This window comes from Sarcophilus harrisii, chromosome 2 (assembly GCF_902635505.1).
Source record: "Sarcophilus harrisii chromosome 2, mSarHar1.11, whole genome shotgun sequence".
NCBI lineage: Eukaryota > Metazoa > Chordata > Mammalia > Dasyuromorphia > Dasyuridae > Sarcophilus > Sarcophilus harrisii.
In genome coordinates, this window is record NC_045427.1 from 337711515 (window position 1) to 337729287 (window position 17773).

Below are 17773 nucleotides of genomic sequence, written 5' to 3' on the forward strand. Positions count from 1 at the left end.
TCATCATTAGGAAAACTTTCAGTATCCCAAACTAAATGATTATCTTTATATATGCAGAAAATGTCTATGTCAAATTAAAAACAAACAAACAAAAACAACCCAATACTACAAATTATAGGCAAAAGAGTATCTTTTTAAAAATTTCAAAGAATCCATCCATCCAAAATCTAAACTGAGAATCTTATGCAATGGGGATCCACTAGAACCTTCTCCAATAAATATAGGAGGAAATCGAGAAGGTTCAATTTCTAAATTATTATTTGATATCATTGTGGAAATATTAAACATATCAAGAAGACAATACAAATATATTAAAGATAGAAAGAGAAGATAAAAAACTTAACCCTATATGCTGTTGATATAATGACAACCTTTGAAAATTCCAGGAATTAGCAAATATGCTAATCAAAAGTTTTAGACTACAAAGTAAACCTTCAATAATCAATTTCCTTTCTGTAGGATAATCACAAAATCCATGAAGCAAAAGTAAAAGAGGAAACATACAGATACAGATATAGATATAAATAGATATAGATATATAAACTATAAAATGCCTAAAATATATTGGAAAGTACCTACCAAAGCACACAAAAGACTTGTGTAGACTGTACAGAGTGTTCCTTAAAGAAATAAAGGACAATTTAAATAGTTGGAACTGTTCCAATATATTAAAAAAGAAGTGTCCCCAATTCAATTTATACTTTTAATTCCATAATAACCCAGTTACTAAGGGGATACTTTTTGGATCTAGTTGAGTCCATAATTTTGTTTTTACATTTTCTCCATTTCTAACCCAAAGAATGAAACAGAAAGAATGAAATTAAAACAGTAGTGCTTTTTCTTTTACCTACTAAGTTTAAAAAATTAGTGTGAAGGAAGAGAGAGAATTAATGAGTTTTCTTAAGGTCTTACTTTTATTTCAGTTCTAAATCTTACTAGGACTGCTATAACCTGCTCTATAGCATCTATTAGTGTTGGACATAGAATTTCATCTTTTATATTCCAAGGACATTGGAATTTTCTGGTCCTCTTTAGGAGTAAATCGGATTTGTATCAACAATATCTATCCCACTGATTATAGATAAGAAATTATACTGTTATTCTTTTACTTCTATTTTGTCTGCCAAGAAGTCACCTTTTCAGCATGAAAGATATTTTTTAAAATACATAATAGGGAAATAATTGCCCCAAAAAAGGAAATATAATTGATTCTGTTAAATTTAGGTTACTTGAAATAGGTGATACAACCTTAGTTAATGAAAGGCCTTGTGATTTCATTGACTAAGCTACTCTGGGCTTTTATTGATTGATTGATTTATATTTTTGTTCAGAGATGAAGAGAGCCATCTACACCCATAGAGAGAATTGTGGGAACAGAGTGTGAAACACAACATAGCATTCTCACTCTTTCTGTTATTTGCTTGCATTATCTTTTCTTTTTCAGTTTTTCTTTTTCTTCCTTCTTGATCTGATTTTTCTTGTACAAGATAACTGTATAAATATGTATACATATATAAGATCTAACATGTATTTCAACATATTTAACATGTAGTGGACTACCTGCCAGCTAGGGAAAGGGGTGGGGAGAAGGAGGGGAAAATTTGGAACGAAAGGTCAACATTGGAAAAATTACCCATGTATATGCTTTGTAAATAAAAAGCTTTAATTATCACATCATAATATTTAGATTTCAACTTCAAGTATTTTCCAGCTTTTATTGATGCCTAAAAAGAAAATATGAGTGTGTATATGTGTGTGTGTGTGTGTGTGTATATATATATATATATATATATATATATATATATCACAATTGAATTTTCCTTATTGACCATTCTAATATGTCTTTTTTAACCCAAAAAGGAGAAAAATGTTTTTTCAAAGGAAAATTTTTAAATAAAAATAAACTGACATATTTTGTCTATTTTTAAAATTGATTAATCTATTTTTACCTAGTAATCTATTTCCAAATTTACTAGTTGGCAATGTATTATATAGTTCCTTTAGTTAGCAACTAATTGTTATATTCTTACAGTATTTTACAAAATCATATTTGATAATAGAACTGCCACTGAAAAGTGAAGAAGTTGGAAAGCTGCTGCAGGAATATTCTTATGGGGTGGGGAGGCAATGTTTACTAGTCTTCAAATTGAGGAAATATCATAAAGGTAATTTCAGGTCTAATTCTTCCTTTTGAAACAATAGTACAGATAAATGAAGATCAAATGTTTACTATGTTTTCAGTTATAACTTGTCATGAAAAGATATTTTGAAATCAAACTGCAGGTTTGTAAAGATTGGGCTCCTTGTGTAAGAAAAGCAATAATTTTATGACTGGCACATTGTTGTCTCTTTAATACACTTTGCTATAATACTAACACAATTGGCAAGCACACCTGCTTGTACAGGTTTTAATGATTTGATCACATCCTGCTATGCAAGAACATGCTTATGACTATCCCTGTATAAGGTTGGCATTTTTCCAGTTAATCGTCTGAAGTACATTCTACATGCCTTGTTTAGCAAGAGAAATCTCTTTAAAAAATTTTTAAATAATTTTTTCCAATTACATGTAAAGACAATTTTTAATATTCGTTTTTAAAATTTTTGAGTTTTTAATTCTCTTCCTCGCCCCACCTTCTTTCTGAGACAGTAATCAGTCTCAGATGTTATAAACATGAAATCATGCAAAACAGCAAGACAAAGACAAAAAAAGAAAAGCAAAAATGAAGAAAGTGAAAAATAGCATGCTTTAATCTGCCTTCAGACTCCATCAAATTTTTCTGTGGATGTGGATGGCATTTTTTCATGAGTCCTTTGAAATTGATGAGGATCTTTGTATTACTGAGAAAAGCAGTTATTCATCATACATTGCTCATATTATGTATAGTGTTCTCACTTCACATCAGTTAATGTAAGTCCTTCCAGGTTTTTCTGAAATCATCTTCCTAGTCATTTCTTATAGCATTATAATATTTTTTGCAATTATATACTCCAGTTGATAATCATCCCCTCAATTTCAAATTCTTTTTTTTTTATTTAATAGCCTTTTATTTACAGGTTATATGCATGGGTAACTTTACAGCATTAACAATTGCCAAACCTCTTGTTCCAATTTTTCACCTCGTACCCCCCACCCCCTCCCCCAGATGTCAGGATGACGAGTAGATGTTAAATATATTAAAATATAAATTAGATACACAATAAGTATACATGACCAAACCATTATTTTGCTGTACAAAAAGAATCAGACTCTGAAATATTGTACAATTAGCTTGAGAAGGAAATCAAAAATGCAGGTAGGCATAAATATAGGGATTGGGAATTCAATGTAATGGTTTTTAGTCATCTCCCAGAGTTCTTTCTCTGGGCGTAGCTGGTTCAGTTCATTACTGCTCCATTGGAAATGATTTAGTTGATCTCGTTGCTGAGGATGGCCAGGTCCATCAGAACTGGTCATCATATAGTATTGTTGTTGAAGTATATAATGATCACCTGGTCCTGCTCGTTTCACTCAGCATCAGTTCGTGTAAGTCTCTCCAGGCCTTTCTGAAATTATCCTGTTGGTCATTTCTTACAGAACAATAATATTCCATAATATTCATATACCACAATTTATTCAGCCATTCTCCAACTGATGGGCATCCATTCAGTTTCCAGTTTCTAGTCACTACAAAAAGGGCTGCCACAAACAATCGTGCATAAACAGGTCCCTTTCCCTTCTTTATAATCTCTTTGGGATATAAGCCCAGTAGGAACACTGCTGGATCAAAGGGTATGCACAGTTTGATAACTTTTTGAGCATAGTTCCAAACTACTCTCCAGAATGGTTGGATTCGTTCACAACTCCACCAACAATGCATCATCAATTTCAAATTCTTTGCCATTCCAAAAAAGAGCTGGTATAAATATTTTTGTACAGATAAGTCCTTTCCCTCATTTCTTTTTTTTTGGGAGGGGGAGGGTTTTGATACAGTCCTAATAGTGGTGTTTCTAGATCAAATGGTGTGCACAGTTTTCTAGCCTTTTGGACATGGATGGTTGAATCAGTTCACAATTCCAGTTTCTAATTTTCCCACATCCCTTTCAGCATTTTTCATTTTTGTTTTCTGTCATATTATTGGCAACAGGATTTTCAAAGTGATCATGCAAATAGTCTCAAAGTGAGTATATAGTGTAAGATGCCTGATTTGGTAGATAGGGCACTGACAGTAGAGTCTAGAAGACAATGATTCAGGCATGCAGTGACCCTGGTCAAGTTATTTTAATCTCTTTGTGCAAAAATTTCCACATCTGTTAAAAAAAAAAAAAAAAAGAGGTTGAATCCAAAAATCTTCTAAAGTTCTTTCTAGCCCTATATCTGTAAACCTTTGATTTTTAGCATGTCGAATTAATAAATGGAAATATGTATTTAATTCTGTTTCATGAAAAGAAGTTTCTTTTGAAGATGAATATAAAGTTTTTTTCCTCTAATTCAGAGGAAATATATTTCTTCTAATATGATGTTTGGTAAAGCATTTGGCATTTTCTGGGTGCCTAATACCATAGTATTGTAGTCACAATATGTGATTTAAATCAGGAAAACTGAATTAAAACAGACTAAAAGGATTTGGCCACAAAGAATAGTAAAATAGAATAAAACAAGTTTCTGGAAAGTTACTCCCCTATAAATCAAATTTTACATACTTAGCTGCTACTTAGGCATAATAGTAATACTGGGAAGAAATATCTTCCTTCCTCCCCTCATTTTTTTATGAAGCAATTAATTTATATCATCTATCCTTAGGAGACTGATCCAAGTAAGAAATCTGAAAAGAGACAGGTTCCTCATGTGTCTTACAAGTTCAATAAAAAAAAATTAAAAACACCTGCTAGAGTTATAACTAGGAACATAAATCAGCAACCAGAGGGAGAATGCACAGTAATCAAGAGACAGAGACAATGCTGAAGCAAACAATTTCAGTAGGCTATGAGAAAACAGTTACAGAATCTCAAGGTTGGAGGTACAGGGTTTGACCTATTTCCACTTATTTACATAGTTTTCTTTTAAGGTAGGCATGCAAAAAGGGGCAAGAAAGGGAACCAGCCATTCCATCAAAAATTGTGTCAGGGAAAGGTCAGTTATGTACAGAGTACAGAGGTAAGAAGATTAAACAGACTTCTTTCTGTCTTCATTTACATCTACATCTATTTCATCCCATACTACTAAAAGGATCTAAATCCTGACCCTTGCAGAAGGTTCCAATCCAGGAACTGAGTCTGGAAAAATGAATAAACAGAGGAATACTTCAAATGCAATAAATAAATCCTGTGGATTAAGAGAAATTCAAAAAGTAGGAACATAAAAAAGAGAATAATTCCACAGAAAATAAAAATAAAAGATCAGAAAAAAAATCTCACAAGGAGATCAAGAGTAGACTCATAAAAAAAGACACATTGTATTTACAGGAAAAATAGGGCAACCTTAAAATTGGAGCAATATTCATTATCCAAGAGAGGAGCAATTAATACAATAAAAATTTCAGTGATACATAAATTAATTTACTTATTTAATATATCAATCAAACTACCAAAGAAAATATAATAACAAAATTCACTTGGAGGAAGAAAAAGTTAAGAATCTTAAGGGAAATAATGGGGAAAAAGTGGGAAAGAGGGAGGCCTAACACTACCCAATCTCAAACAAGTATTTCAAAATAATAATCACCAAATAGTTTGATACTATTAAAAATATAGAGGTCATATCAGTAAGCAAAACAAAGAGGATCCACAAAATAGAGAAGCAAAAGAATCCAATAGCCCAGTGTTCAATAAATCTCCAAATACCAGCTGACCTTTATTTCAGGGTTAGGACTGACAATAACTGGTGGGAAAATTAGACTATAATTCTGCAGAAATTACATTTAGATCAACATATGCCAAGGTAAATTAAAAATGAATACATAAAAGATTATAGAAGGACAAATAAGATGTTACCTTTCTAATGATGGGACAAGAATTCTTGATCAAATAAGTATTCATTCAAAGAGAAAGAGAAAAAGAAGACAAACTGACAATTTTAAATACATTAAAATTCTTTTAGATTTTATAATATCTTTATTTTTCAAAATACACACAAAGATAATTTTCAGCATTCACCCTTGTAACACTTTATGTTCCCAGTTTTTCTCCCTCCCACTCTACCTGCCCCCTCCCCTAGACAGCAGGTAATCCAATATAGGTTAATTTCCCCAATTATCATGATACACAAGAAAAATCAGATCAAAAAGGATAAAAATGAGAAAGATAAAAAAAAAGCAGCAAGCAAACAACAACCAAAAAAAAGGTGAAAATATTATGTTGTTGAAGATGATTTCAGAAAGGCCTGGAGAGACTTACATGAACTGATGTTGAGCAGGAATGAATTGAACCAGCTACACCCAGTGAAAGAACTCTGGGAGATGATTAAGAACAATTACATAGAATTCTCAATCCCTTTATTTTTGTCCATCTGCATTTTTCATTTCCTTCACAGGCTAATTGTACACTATTTCAGAGTCCAATGCTTTTTGTACAGCAAAATAACTGTTTGGACATGTATACATATTTTGTATTTAATTTATACTTTAACATATTTAACATGTATTGGTCAACCTGCCATCTGGGGGAGAGGATGGGGGGGAAGGAAGGGAAAAATTGGAACAAAACGTTTGGCAATTGTCAATGCTATAAAATTATCCATGTGTATAACTTATGTTGTAATCCACATTCAGTACCCATAGTCCTCTCTGAATGCAGATGGCTCACTCCATCACAGGTCTATTGGAACTGGCCTGAATCATCTCATTGCTGAAAAGAGCAGAGACTGTTACAATTGATCATCACATAATCTTGTGAATACATTAAATTTTAAAATCTTTTGCACAAAATCAATTTAAAATTAGAACATTAAAAAGAAAAGTTAACTTGGGAAAAATCCTTATGGTAAATTTTTCTAATAGAGGTCTCGAGATATATAAGGATATAACTTAAATTAATAGGAAAAAAGCTTTACCTAATAGATAAATGTCCCAAAGAACAGAAACAGTTCTCAAAAGAAGAAATCTAAGTTATACCCATATGTAAATTATGCATGTTTAAAAATTCTTGAAATCATTAATTCATAGAAATGCAAATTAAAGCAACTTTAGCAATCAATGAAGCAAATCCTTTGTTACACTATCAGGTTGGCAAAATTGACAAAAAAAAAAAAGAAATATCAGATATTAGATCAGCTCTGGGAAAACAGGCACATAAATGTACTATTAAGTATGAATTTGATCAGTCATTCTGGAAAGCAATTTGAAACAAGATTCCCTCAAAATTCCCTAAAGTGTGATATAACTCAGCAATAGCACCATTAGGTAGATATTTCCAAAAAAATCTAAGAAATAGGAAAAGGTACCAAAGGTAAGTGAGTGTGTGTGTGTGTGTGTGTGTGTATTCACACATATTTCTGGCAGTTATTTTTGTAGAGGCAAAAAACTGAGCTAGATGTTCCTTAAATTGTGAGATGAATCAACAAATAAGAATATAATGGAATAATTTCATACTATAAGAAATCACTAAAGAGAATGAAAGAAATTTAAGAACTGATACAGAATAAAGATTTTTAAATGAAATTTATACTATAACAGAATTGTAAAAATGAATGATTTTGAAAGTCTAAAGAACTTTGATCAATAGAATGATAATAATAATTGTGAATGTGAATGGGATGAACTCTCTCATAAAATGGAAATAAATAGCAAAATGAATTAAAAACAGAATCCTACAATATGTTTTTTTTTTTACAAGAAACACATTTAAAACAGAGAAAAAAAGTAAAAAGCTGGAGCACATTTTATTATGCTTCAGCCACAGCAATAAAAAAGAAAAGCAGGGATAGCAATTCTAATCTCAGATAAAGCAAAAGTAAAAATTGATCTAATTAAAAAAGCTGAGAAAGAAAATTACATCTTAGTAAAGGATACCATAAACAATGAAGTAATGATACTAAATGTATATGCACCAAGAGGTAAAGCATTCAAATCTTAGAGAAGATGTAAAGTAACCTACAAGAATAACATCTCCATTTTAAAATTAGATAAATCTAAACACAAAATAAAATAAGAAGAAAATTAGGGAGGTTAAGAAAATTTTAGAAAATTAGAGATGATAGGGGACTTCCAGCCAAGATGGTGGCAAGGAGGCACACAGCTGTGTAAGCTCCATGTTTTCTCTCAGAATCCATCTCACTACAAGCCTCTGAATTAATGCTTGACTGAAAAAAAATCCCATGAATAGTTACCAAGAGAAGACATCCTTGAGATTCCACAGGAAAGGTCTGTTTTTGCTCAAGGGCAGGGACAGTTTTAGATTGGGCACAGGCTGAGGGCAGGCAGCGGCTCAGCAGGCAGCTCACAGCCAAGCAGACGGGAGTGGGGTGGGGTGAGATCTCAGCCGTCTCTGTGGGGAGAGCTTTGCTACAGGATCAGATACTTTGCCCTGGCAGCAAGTCAGTAGCCCAGCAGAGAAGCTAAAAACGCCAGGGGTGAAGAATACAACTCCAAACAGTTGGAGTTTCTCAGTACCTGGCCACCCCTCCCCCACAGTGTCTCAGCACGCTCTCAGAGTCTTGGAGCACAGGTGCAGCACAGTCCTGCTAGTGCCTCACTGCTGTCCCCTCCCCCCACTGCAATCTGTAGAGGAAGCTCGGTAACACCACCCAGCCCCTCCCCCCAAAAAAAGCAGATTCCATTTGGGGTTTTTTCTTTTTTTCTTTGCTAGTTTGTCTCTGATTCTTCTCTGACAAAATGAGCAAAAAATTGAAAAGGACCTTAATGATTGACAGCTTCTACATGGATAGAGAGCAGACTCTAAACCCTGAGGAGACTAAAAACAGACTGTCTCCAGGTGAATCCCCAAAGGAGGAGATTGGCTACTCCTCAGCATAGATGAACCTCATAGAAGAAATTAAAAAGGCCAAGAAGTCATAGAAACAGAGGGTAAAATAGACACTGAAAGAATTCATTGATCACCTACTGAAAGGGATACTCAAATATACTGGCCAAATGCCAGAACCCTCAAATGAAGGAAAAAATACTGCAAGTGACTAGAAAAACCCAATTCAAAAATAGAGGAGCCACAATAAGGATTACCCAAGATCTAGCAGCATGATAGATCTCTGGAGAAAATGAAATGGAGACAGAAAGGAATACACTTTCTTTTGAGCAGTTCATAGAACCTATACAAAAATAGACCAAATATTAGGACATAAAAACCTCAAACTCAAATGCAGTAAGGCAAAAATAGTAAAGGCATCCTTTTCAGACCACTATACAATAAAAATTACATTCAACAAAAAGCCAGGGGAAAGTAGACCAAAGAATAATTGGAAACTAAATAATCTCATACTAAAGAATGATTGGGTGAAACAGCAAATCATAGACATAATTAATAACTTCACCCAAGAAAACAACAATAATGAGACATCATATCAAAATGTGTAGGACGTAGCCAAACAGGTAATAAGGTGAAATTTCATATTTCTAGAGACCTACTTGCATAAAATAGAGAAAGAGAAGGTCAATGAATTGGGCTTACAACTAAAAATGCTAGAAAAGGAACAAATTAAAAACCCCCAGTCAAACGCTAAACTTGAAATTCTAAAAATAAAAGGAGAGATCAATAAAATTGAAAGTAAAAAAAACTATTGAATTAATTAATAAAACTAAGAGTTGGTTCTATGAAAAAAACAACAAAATAGACAAACCCTTAGTAAATCTGATTAAAAAAAGGAAAGAGGAAAATCAAATTCTTAGTCTTAAAAATGAAAGGGGAGAACTCACCACTAACGAAGAGGAAATTAGAGCAATAATTAGGAATTACTTTGCCCAAATTTATGGCAATAAATTCAACAACCTAAATGAAATGGAAGAATACCTTCAAAAATATAGCTTGCCCAGATTAACAGAGGAAGAAGTAAATATCCTAAACAGTCCCATCTTAGAAAAAAAAAAAATAGAACAAGCTATTAACCAGCTCCCTAAGAAAAAATCGCCAGGTCAAGATGGATTTATATGTGAATTCTACCAAACATTTAAAGAATTATTAATTCCAATGCAATATAAACTACTTGAAAAAATAGGGATTGAAGGAGGCCTACCAAACTCCTTTTATGACACAGACATGGTACTGATACCTAAATCAGGTAGGCTGAAAATAGAGAAAGAAAATTATAGACCAATGTCCCTAATTAATATTGATTCTAAAATCTTAAATAAAATATTAGCAAAAAGATTACAGAAAATCATCCCCAGGATAATACACTATGACCAAGTAGGATTTATACCAGGAATGCAGGGCTGGTTCAATATTAAGAAAACCATTAGCATAATTGGCTATATCAATAAACAAACTAACAAAAACCATATGATCATCTCAATAGATGCAGAAAAAGCATTTGATAAAATCCAATATGCATTCCTAATAAAAACACTTGAGAGTATAGGAATAAATGGACTTTTTCTTAAAATAGTCAGGAGCATATATTTAAAACCATCAGTAAGCATCATATTCAATGGGGAAAAATTGGAACCTTTCCCAGTAAGATCTGGAGTGAAACAAGGTTGCCCACTATCACCATTATTATTCAATATTGTATTAGAAACACTAGCCTTGGCAATAAGAGTCGAGAAAAAGATTAAAGGGTTATGAGGAAATGAGGCAATGAGGAAATCAAACTATCACTCTTTGCAGATGATATGATGGTATACTTAGAGAACCCTGGAGATTCTACTAAAAAGCTATTAGAAATAATTCATAACTTTAGCAAAGTTGCAGGGTATAAAATAAATCCCCATAAATCCTCAGCATTTTTATACATCACCAACAAAATCCAACAGCAAGAGATACAAAGAGAAATTCCATTCCAAATAACTGTCAACAGCATAAAATATTTGGGAATCTATCTATCAAAGGAAAGTCAGGAATTATATGAGCAAAATTACAAAAAAAACTTTCCACACAAATAAAGTCAGACTTAAATAATTGGGAAAATATTAAGTGCTCCTGGATAGGCCGAGCGAATATAATAAAGATGACAATACTCCCTAAACTAATCTATTTATTTAGTGCTATACCTATCAGATTTCCAAGAAAATATTTTAATGATCTAGAAAAAATAACAACAAAATTCATATGGAATAATAAAAGGTTGAGAATGTCAAGGGAATTAATGAAAAAATAAAATCAAATGAAGGTGGCCTAGCTGTACCTGATCTAAAACTATATTATAAAGCAACAGTCACCAAAACCATTTGTATTGGCTAAGAAATAGATTAGTTGATCAGTGGAACAAGTTAGGTTCACAAGACAGAATAGTCAACTATAGCAATCTAGTGTTTGACAAACCCAAAGATCCTAATTTTGGGGATAAGAATTCATTATTTGACAAAAACTGCTGGGCTAACTGGAAACTAGTATGGTAGAAATTAGGCATGGACTCACACTTAACACCATATATCAAGATAAGATCAAAATGGGTCCATGATTTAGGCATACAGAATAAGATTATAAATTAATTAGACGAACATAGAATAGTTTATCTCTCAGATCTGTGGAAGAGGAAAAAATTTGTGACCAAAGATGAACTAGAGACCATTATTGATCACAAAATAGAAAATTTTGATTACATCAAATTAAAAAGCTTTTGTACAAACAAAACTAATGCAAACAAGATTAGAAGGGAAGAAACAAACTGGGAAAACATCTTCACAGTTAACGGTTCTGATAAAGGCCTCATTTCCAAAATATATAGAAAATTGAATCTAATTTATAAAAAACCAAGCCATTCTCCAATTGATAAATTGTCCACGGATGTGAACAGACAATTTTCAGATGAGGAAATTAAAACTATTGCCACTCATATGAAAGAGTGTTCCAAATCACTATTAATCAGAGAAATGCAAATTAAGACAACTCTGAGATACCACTACACACCTGTCAGATTGGCTAAGATGACAAGAAAAAATAACAACGAATGTTGGAGGGGATGCGGGAAAATTGGGACACTGATACATTGTTGGTGGAGTTGTGAATGCATCCATCCATTCTGGAGAGCAATCTGGAATTATGCCCCAAAATTTATGAAACTGCATACCCTTTGACCCAGCCATGCTACTACTGGACTTATACCCCAAGGAGATACTAAAGAAGGGAAGGGACCTGTATGTGCCAAAATGTTTGTGGCAGCCCTGTTTGTAGTGACTGGAAACTGGAAAATGAATGGATGCCCATCAATTGGAGAATGGTTGGGTAAATTGCGGTATATGAATGTTATGGAATATTATTGTTCTGTAAGAAATGACCAGCAGGATGAATACTAAGAGGCTTGGAGAGACTTACATGAACTGATGCTTAGTGAAATGAGCACAACCAGGAGATCATTATATACTTCAACAATGATACTATATGAAGATGTATTCTGATGGAAGTGGATTTCTTTGACAAAGAGACCTAATACAGTTTCAATTGATCAATGATGGATAGAAGTAGCTACATCCCCCAAAAAAAAGAACACTGGGAAATGAATGTAAACTGTTTGCATTTTTGTTTTTCTTCCCAGGTTATTTTTACCTTCTGAATCCAATTCTCCCTGTGCAACAAGAGAACTGTTTGGTTCTGCACACATATATTGAATCTAGAATATACTGTGACATATTCAACATATATAGGACTGCTTGCCATCTAGGGGAGGGGGTGGAGGGAGAGAGGGGAAAAAATTGGAACAGAAGTGAGTGCAAGGGATAATGTAAAAAATTATCCTGGCATGGGTTCTGTCAATAAAAAGTCATTATAATAATAAAAAAAATTAGAGCTGATAGACCTCCAGAGAAAATTGAATAGGGACAGAAAGGAATGCTTTTTTCTCAGTACTACTCAGCACCTACACAAAAACTGACTATGTATTAGGGCATAAAACCTTCACAATTAAATGTAGAAGGGCAGAAATAGCAAATCCTTCCCTTTTTTGACCATGTTGCAATAAAAATTATATTCAAGGGGGCAGCTTGATGAACAGTGGTTAGAACCCATCCCTGAAGTCAGGAGGACCTGAGTTCAAATTTGGCTGTAGAAACGTAATACTTAGCAGCTGTATAGCCCTAAGCAAGTCACTTAACTCTCTTTGCCTCTCAAGAAAAACTTAATATTCAATAAAGGGAAAGATAGACTAAAAACCAATTGCAAATTAAATAATCTATAAAAAATGGGTGGCAGTGGAGTTTAGATGGCAGAGAGGAGACACATCTTTATCTGAGTTTTGCTTTAAATCAACACCAAGTCAAGCCTCTGAACTGGTGGTAGAGTGACAGAACCCACAAATATTTGGAGAGTAACAAATTTCCAGCACAAGATATTTTGGAAGAAGTTCAAAATATCTTACGCTGGAAATTTGTTTCTTGAGAACTATATTTCTGTTATGGGTATACTTAGAAAGAGCAGGTATAATTTGATTTTATTGTGATAATATAAAAGAGAAACTAGAAGTGGAAAGAGTATTGTATTGGAAAAAGAGGAAAATGGAGGTAAGATGAGGGAAATCATATCTCATAAAGAAACAAAAATAGAGGTATTATAATTGAAGAAAGGTCAGGGGATGAACAGTGTGTGAATCTTAATCTTATCAGATTTGGATAAGAAATCCGAATGGTTAGGAGAGAATATTAGATATATTTAGTTTCACAGAGAAACTTGTCTCATCTTATAGGGAAGTGAGATGGATAAGGGAAAAGGGGAAGCTAATAGAAGAGAAAACAGAAGTAGTAGGGGAAAGATATAAGAAAGAGGGAGAGGCTCAAAAGGGGAAGGTCTTTGTTTGAGGGAGGGGGGGATCAGAAGCAAAATACTGGGGAGGAGGGAAAGGGGGAAAGGAAAGAGAAAAGTATAATTTGGAAAAAATAAGATGTAGGGAAATACAGAATTACTCATTTTAACTGTGAATGTGAATGGAATGAACTCTTCCATAAAATGGAAGTGGATAGCACCAATCTCTTTTTGATTCTGGAGTCCAGAATCTCCACCTTTCTCCTCCTCATCCTTTTGCCAAGTGAAATCCAATGATTCCTGAGGGTTTTCAAGTCCTACAACAGTTTTAACATGTCTCAGGAATTCCAATGATTCCTGAGGGTTTTGAAGTACTGGATCAGTCTCATTAACAATTTTTGATGTCCATGAATCAATTGCTATAATTGCCATGCTCTTTCAGTGGTGGGCACAGTCAGCGATGGAACCACCCAGTGTTTCTTGGGTCTTCTCCTTTGTTTCAAGGGTCTACTCCATCTCTCTCCAATGAACAAGGTGAATACAGCTCATTGGCATCCATCTGATTCCTTCTCCATCTGTAGAGATACAAGCAAACCCTCTTCCCCAAGCAGTTAACCTATCTGGTCCCTTCCACTCAACATTTTCAACACCTGGTGATTATCTAAAGGTAGTGGAGCTGTTTGCACTAGACACTGCCCTTTTGGTGGGTTACAAAACCTGGCTGCCAGAGCCAGTACATCTTTGTCAAAAATCAAGAAATTAATAGTATAAAGTGCTAAATTTAGAAGTTCTCTAGGGTTACCTGTGGCTTCCCCTTTCTCCTCTCTACTATTGCCTGTCCTTGAGGATTAAAGGGTATGCCAGTGTTGTGTAAAATCTTATACTGTGTGCAAAGGTGTGCAAAATGTTTAGAAATATATACAGGTTCATTATCTGTTTTTATTGCTTGTAGCACACCCATAATTGCAAATAATTGTGTAAGGAATTCAGTGACCACTCAGGCTTGTCTCTTTTGCTGCTGGTATTGCAAAAGTAAATCCTGAAAAGGTGTCTATTACAATAACATGGATAAAAGAGAGACAGTCAAAAGATTTATAATGGGTCACATCCATTTGCCAAAATTCACTGGATCTCAAACCACAAAGGTTCTTCCTTGGAGGGAGTGTAGGAGAGTGAGAAGGAAGGCAAGCTGTACAGACTTTTACTATGCTCCTAGCTTTCTCTGGTTATTCCAAGTTGGAAACGTAAAGCTCAAGTAGCCTGATGATACTTAAAATGAGATTCTTAGGCTTCCTGAAATAAAGATGTATTGGCCAACATAGTTAGAATCCTATCTGCCTTTGAATTACCATCAAAAATAGGGCCTGGAAGTCCACTATGAGAGTGGAATGCAAGATATAAATCTTACCTGGATGCTTTCTCACTTGCTCTTGAAGTTCCTTAAAGAGCTGATATATATTAGAAGCTACAAATTTTATTTAGGCTGTGGCAATTCTTTTTATCACACCTACTGAATAGGCCTAATCAGATATTATATTTATATCTTCTGGATAATAAGTAAGAGCTAGAATGATTGCATACAATTCATTCTGCAGAGTGGACTGAAAAGGAGTTCTGACTACTCTCTTTATAGTTAAGTCACGAGAGTATATAGCACAAATATTATTTTTGGGTGCATCTGTAAAAATAGTTGGTCCTTTAAGAGGAACTTTAGAAACCTTTTCTTCAAGAATCCATCGCCAATTATGTAATAGTCTGGTTTTCTTTAATGGAGACCCATATGTAAAATTTGGAGCTGTGGCCAATAAAATTTGCCACTCTGGGATGGTTTCACAGAATACATTAATTTGTGCATCAGTATAAAAGGTGTATATCTTGTCAGGTCTTATCCCAGATAATTGTACTGCTTGCCACAAGCACTGGGTAAGGAGTAAGGTTTTGTTCTGGCTGTTTTGGAAGGTTCATGCACTCTGTCACACTCTCTCCTTGATGAAAGACTGCTGTGGGTGCCTCTTGTGTAGCAAAAAAATGATATTTCCAAGGGTTTTTGAGTGACTCTTTCAACCACATTGGATAAAGCCAGGTCAACTTCTCCCAAAGCCTCTTGAGCTTTTTTTATAAGCTGGCCTCTTAAAATGTCATACAATGGTTGCAATTGATAGGTAGTCAAGCCTAACACTGGACTCATCCATTGGTTATCTCCTATCAATCTCTGAAAGTCATTTAAGGTGATTAGCTTCTCTGTTCTTAAGGAAAGTTTTTGCATTGTAAGCACCTTAGGGAATACTTCAAATCTTAAATATTGAAAAGGAGCATGTCTTTGAATTTTTTCTGGACCTATATGCAATTTGTAGTTCCTTAGTGTTTTTATGGTCTTTTGTAGACATGCTTTTAACATTTGCTCCTCTGGTGCACATCCCAATATATCATCCATGTAATGTAATAACATTATTTTTGGAAATGTTTTTCTTACTGGAGTAAGAGCAGCAACAACATACATTTGACACATAGTAGGGCTGTTTTTCATTCCCTATGACAAAACTGTCCATTCTTATCTCTTATAAGGCTCAGCTAAGTTAACGCTGGGCACTGAAAAGGCAAATCTTTTCATATCCTCCTTATCTGGAGGGATAGAATAGAAACAGTCCTTAATGTCTGTAACCCAAAAAGACTATTCTCTAGGCAATTGAGTAGGAGATGGAAGTCCAGGCTGAAGACTTCCATCTGTTTATTTACTTTTCTTAAATCAGTCAACGTCCTCCATTTTCCAGATTTCTTTCTTACAACAAATACAGGGGAATTCCAAGGACTTAGGGAAGGTTGTAAGTGTCCTTGGTCAAGTTGCTCCTGTATTATATCTAATAAGGCCTGAATTTTATCACTAGCTAAGGGCCACACTGGTGTATTAGTTTTCCATTGAATAGGAACAAGTGAAAGTGTTGGCAGGCCCTTCAACAGCAGCCCTAATTGTTGTAAAATGTCTCTTCCCCACAGGTTGATGGGAAGTTTTTCAAGTATAAAACAAGTAAAAATGCCTGTTTTGCCTTCAAAAGTCCATCTCAAAGAGGTAGCACTAACTTCAACTGTTATTGATCCTTCTACGCCAGACATGTAGTTGTCTGCCTTAACCTTTGGCCAGTTACTGGGCCAGTGAGCACCTCTACTAACTATACAATCTGCACCTGTGTCTACCAATCCTTCTAATGATATGCCATTTATACCCTCCCTATGACCCTCCCATTATGACCCTGAGCACAGGAGGGTCAGCTGTAACTGCTGCAGTCCAGAATATTCCTGGATTTTGTTGGTTGGAGTTAGAATCTGGGCAACTATCACCAGATTGCTTATTAGGAGTCTGTATCAGTAAACCTGATGATACTACTTGTCCTAGTTGATAAGTCACACATTGTCTACCTGCATTAGTGACTGGGATATTATCTACACATTCTCCAGTTTCCCACATCAGTGTATGGATGAACACGATTTTGTAAGTAGTTTCAGGAGGTGAAATGGTCAAGCCTAATGTGCCTGGAGGCAAGGGATCCATAGGCTCAAAAGCACCAGATTTCACCTCTCCAGGGGATATCTGCATACAACTCTATTCTCCCCAATTGTAATCTTTTTCTCTCATCAGGTTGCTTCCTGGCTGATTGATTGTGTAATCCCTTTCTCCCATCAGATTGCTTCTTGACTCATCTGTCTTGTCTGAGTACTGAACTTCTAAATGCTCTCTGGGTGTAACATTGGCTGCCATCATGCCACAAGTATTTTTTGTTTTGGGTCCTGGGGCTGGGCCTCCCATCACATTTCCCTGAATCAGTCTACATTCTGATACCCAATGGAAGCCTATGTTGCATTTTGGACATGTGGTTTGGGGTCTTGTTCTCCTACCCTGTTTTCTCACTCTGTCTCTATGCCAACATTGAGCTTTCACATGCCCTACTTTACCATA

At 34.5% G+C, this 17773-nt stretch overlaps 1 protein-coding gene across 3 annotated transcripts in view; it reads left to right on the forward strand.

The window, feature by feature from the left end:
• Positions 1–17773, forward strand: part of MIPOL1 (mirror-image polydactyly 1) — a 468394-nt gene that overhangs the window by 154234 nt on the left and 296387 nt on the right. The window lies entirely within an intron of this gene.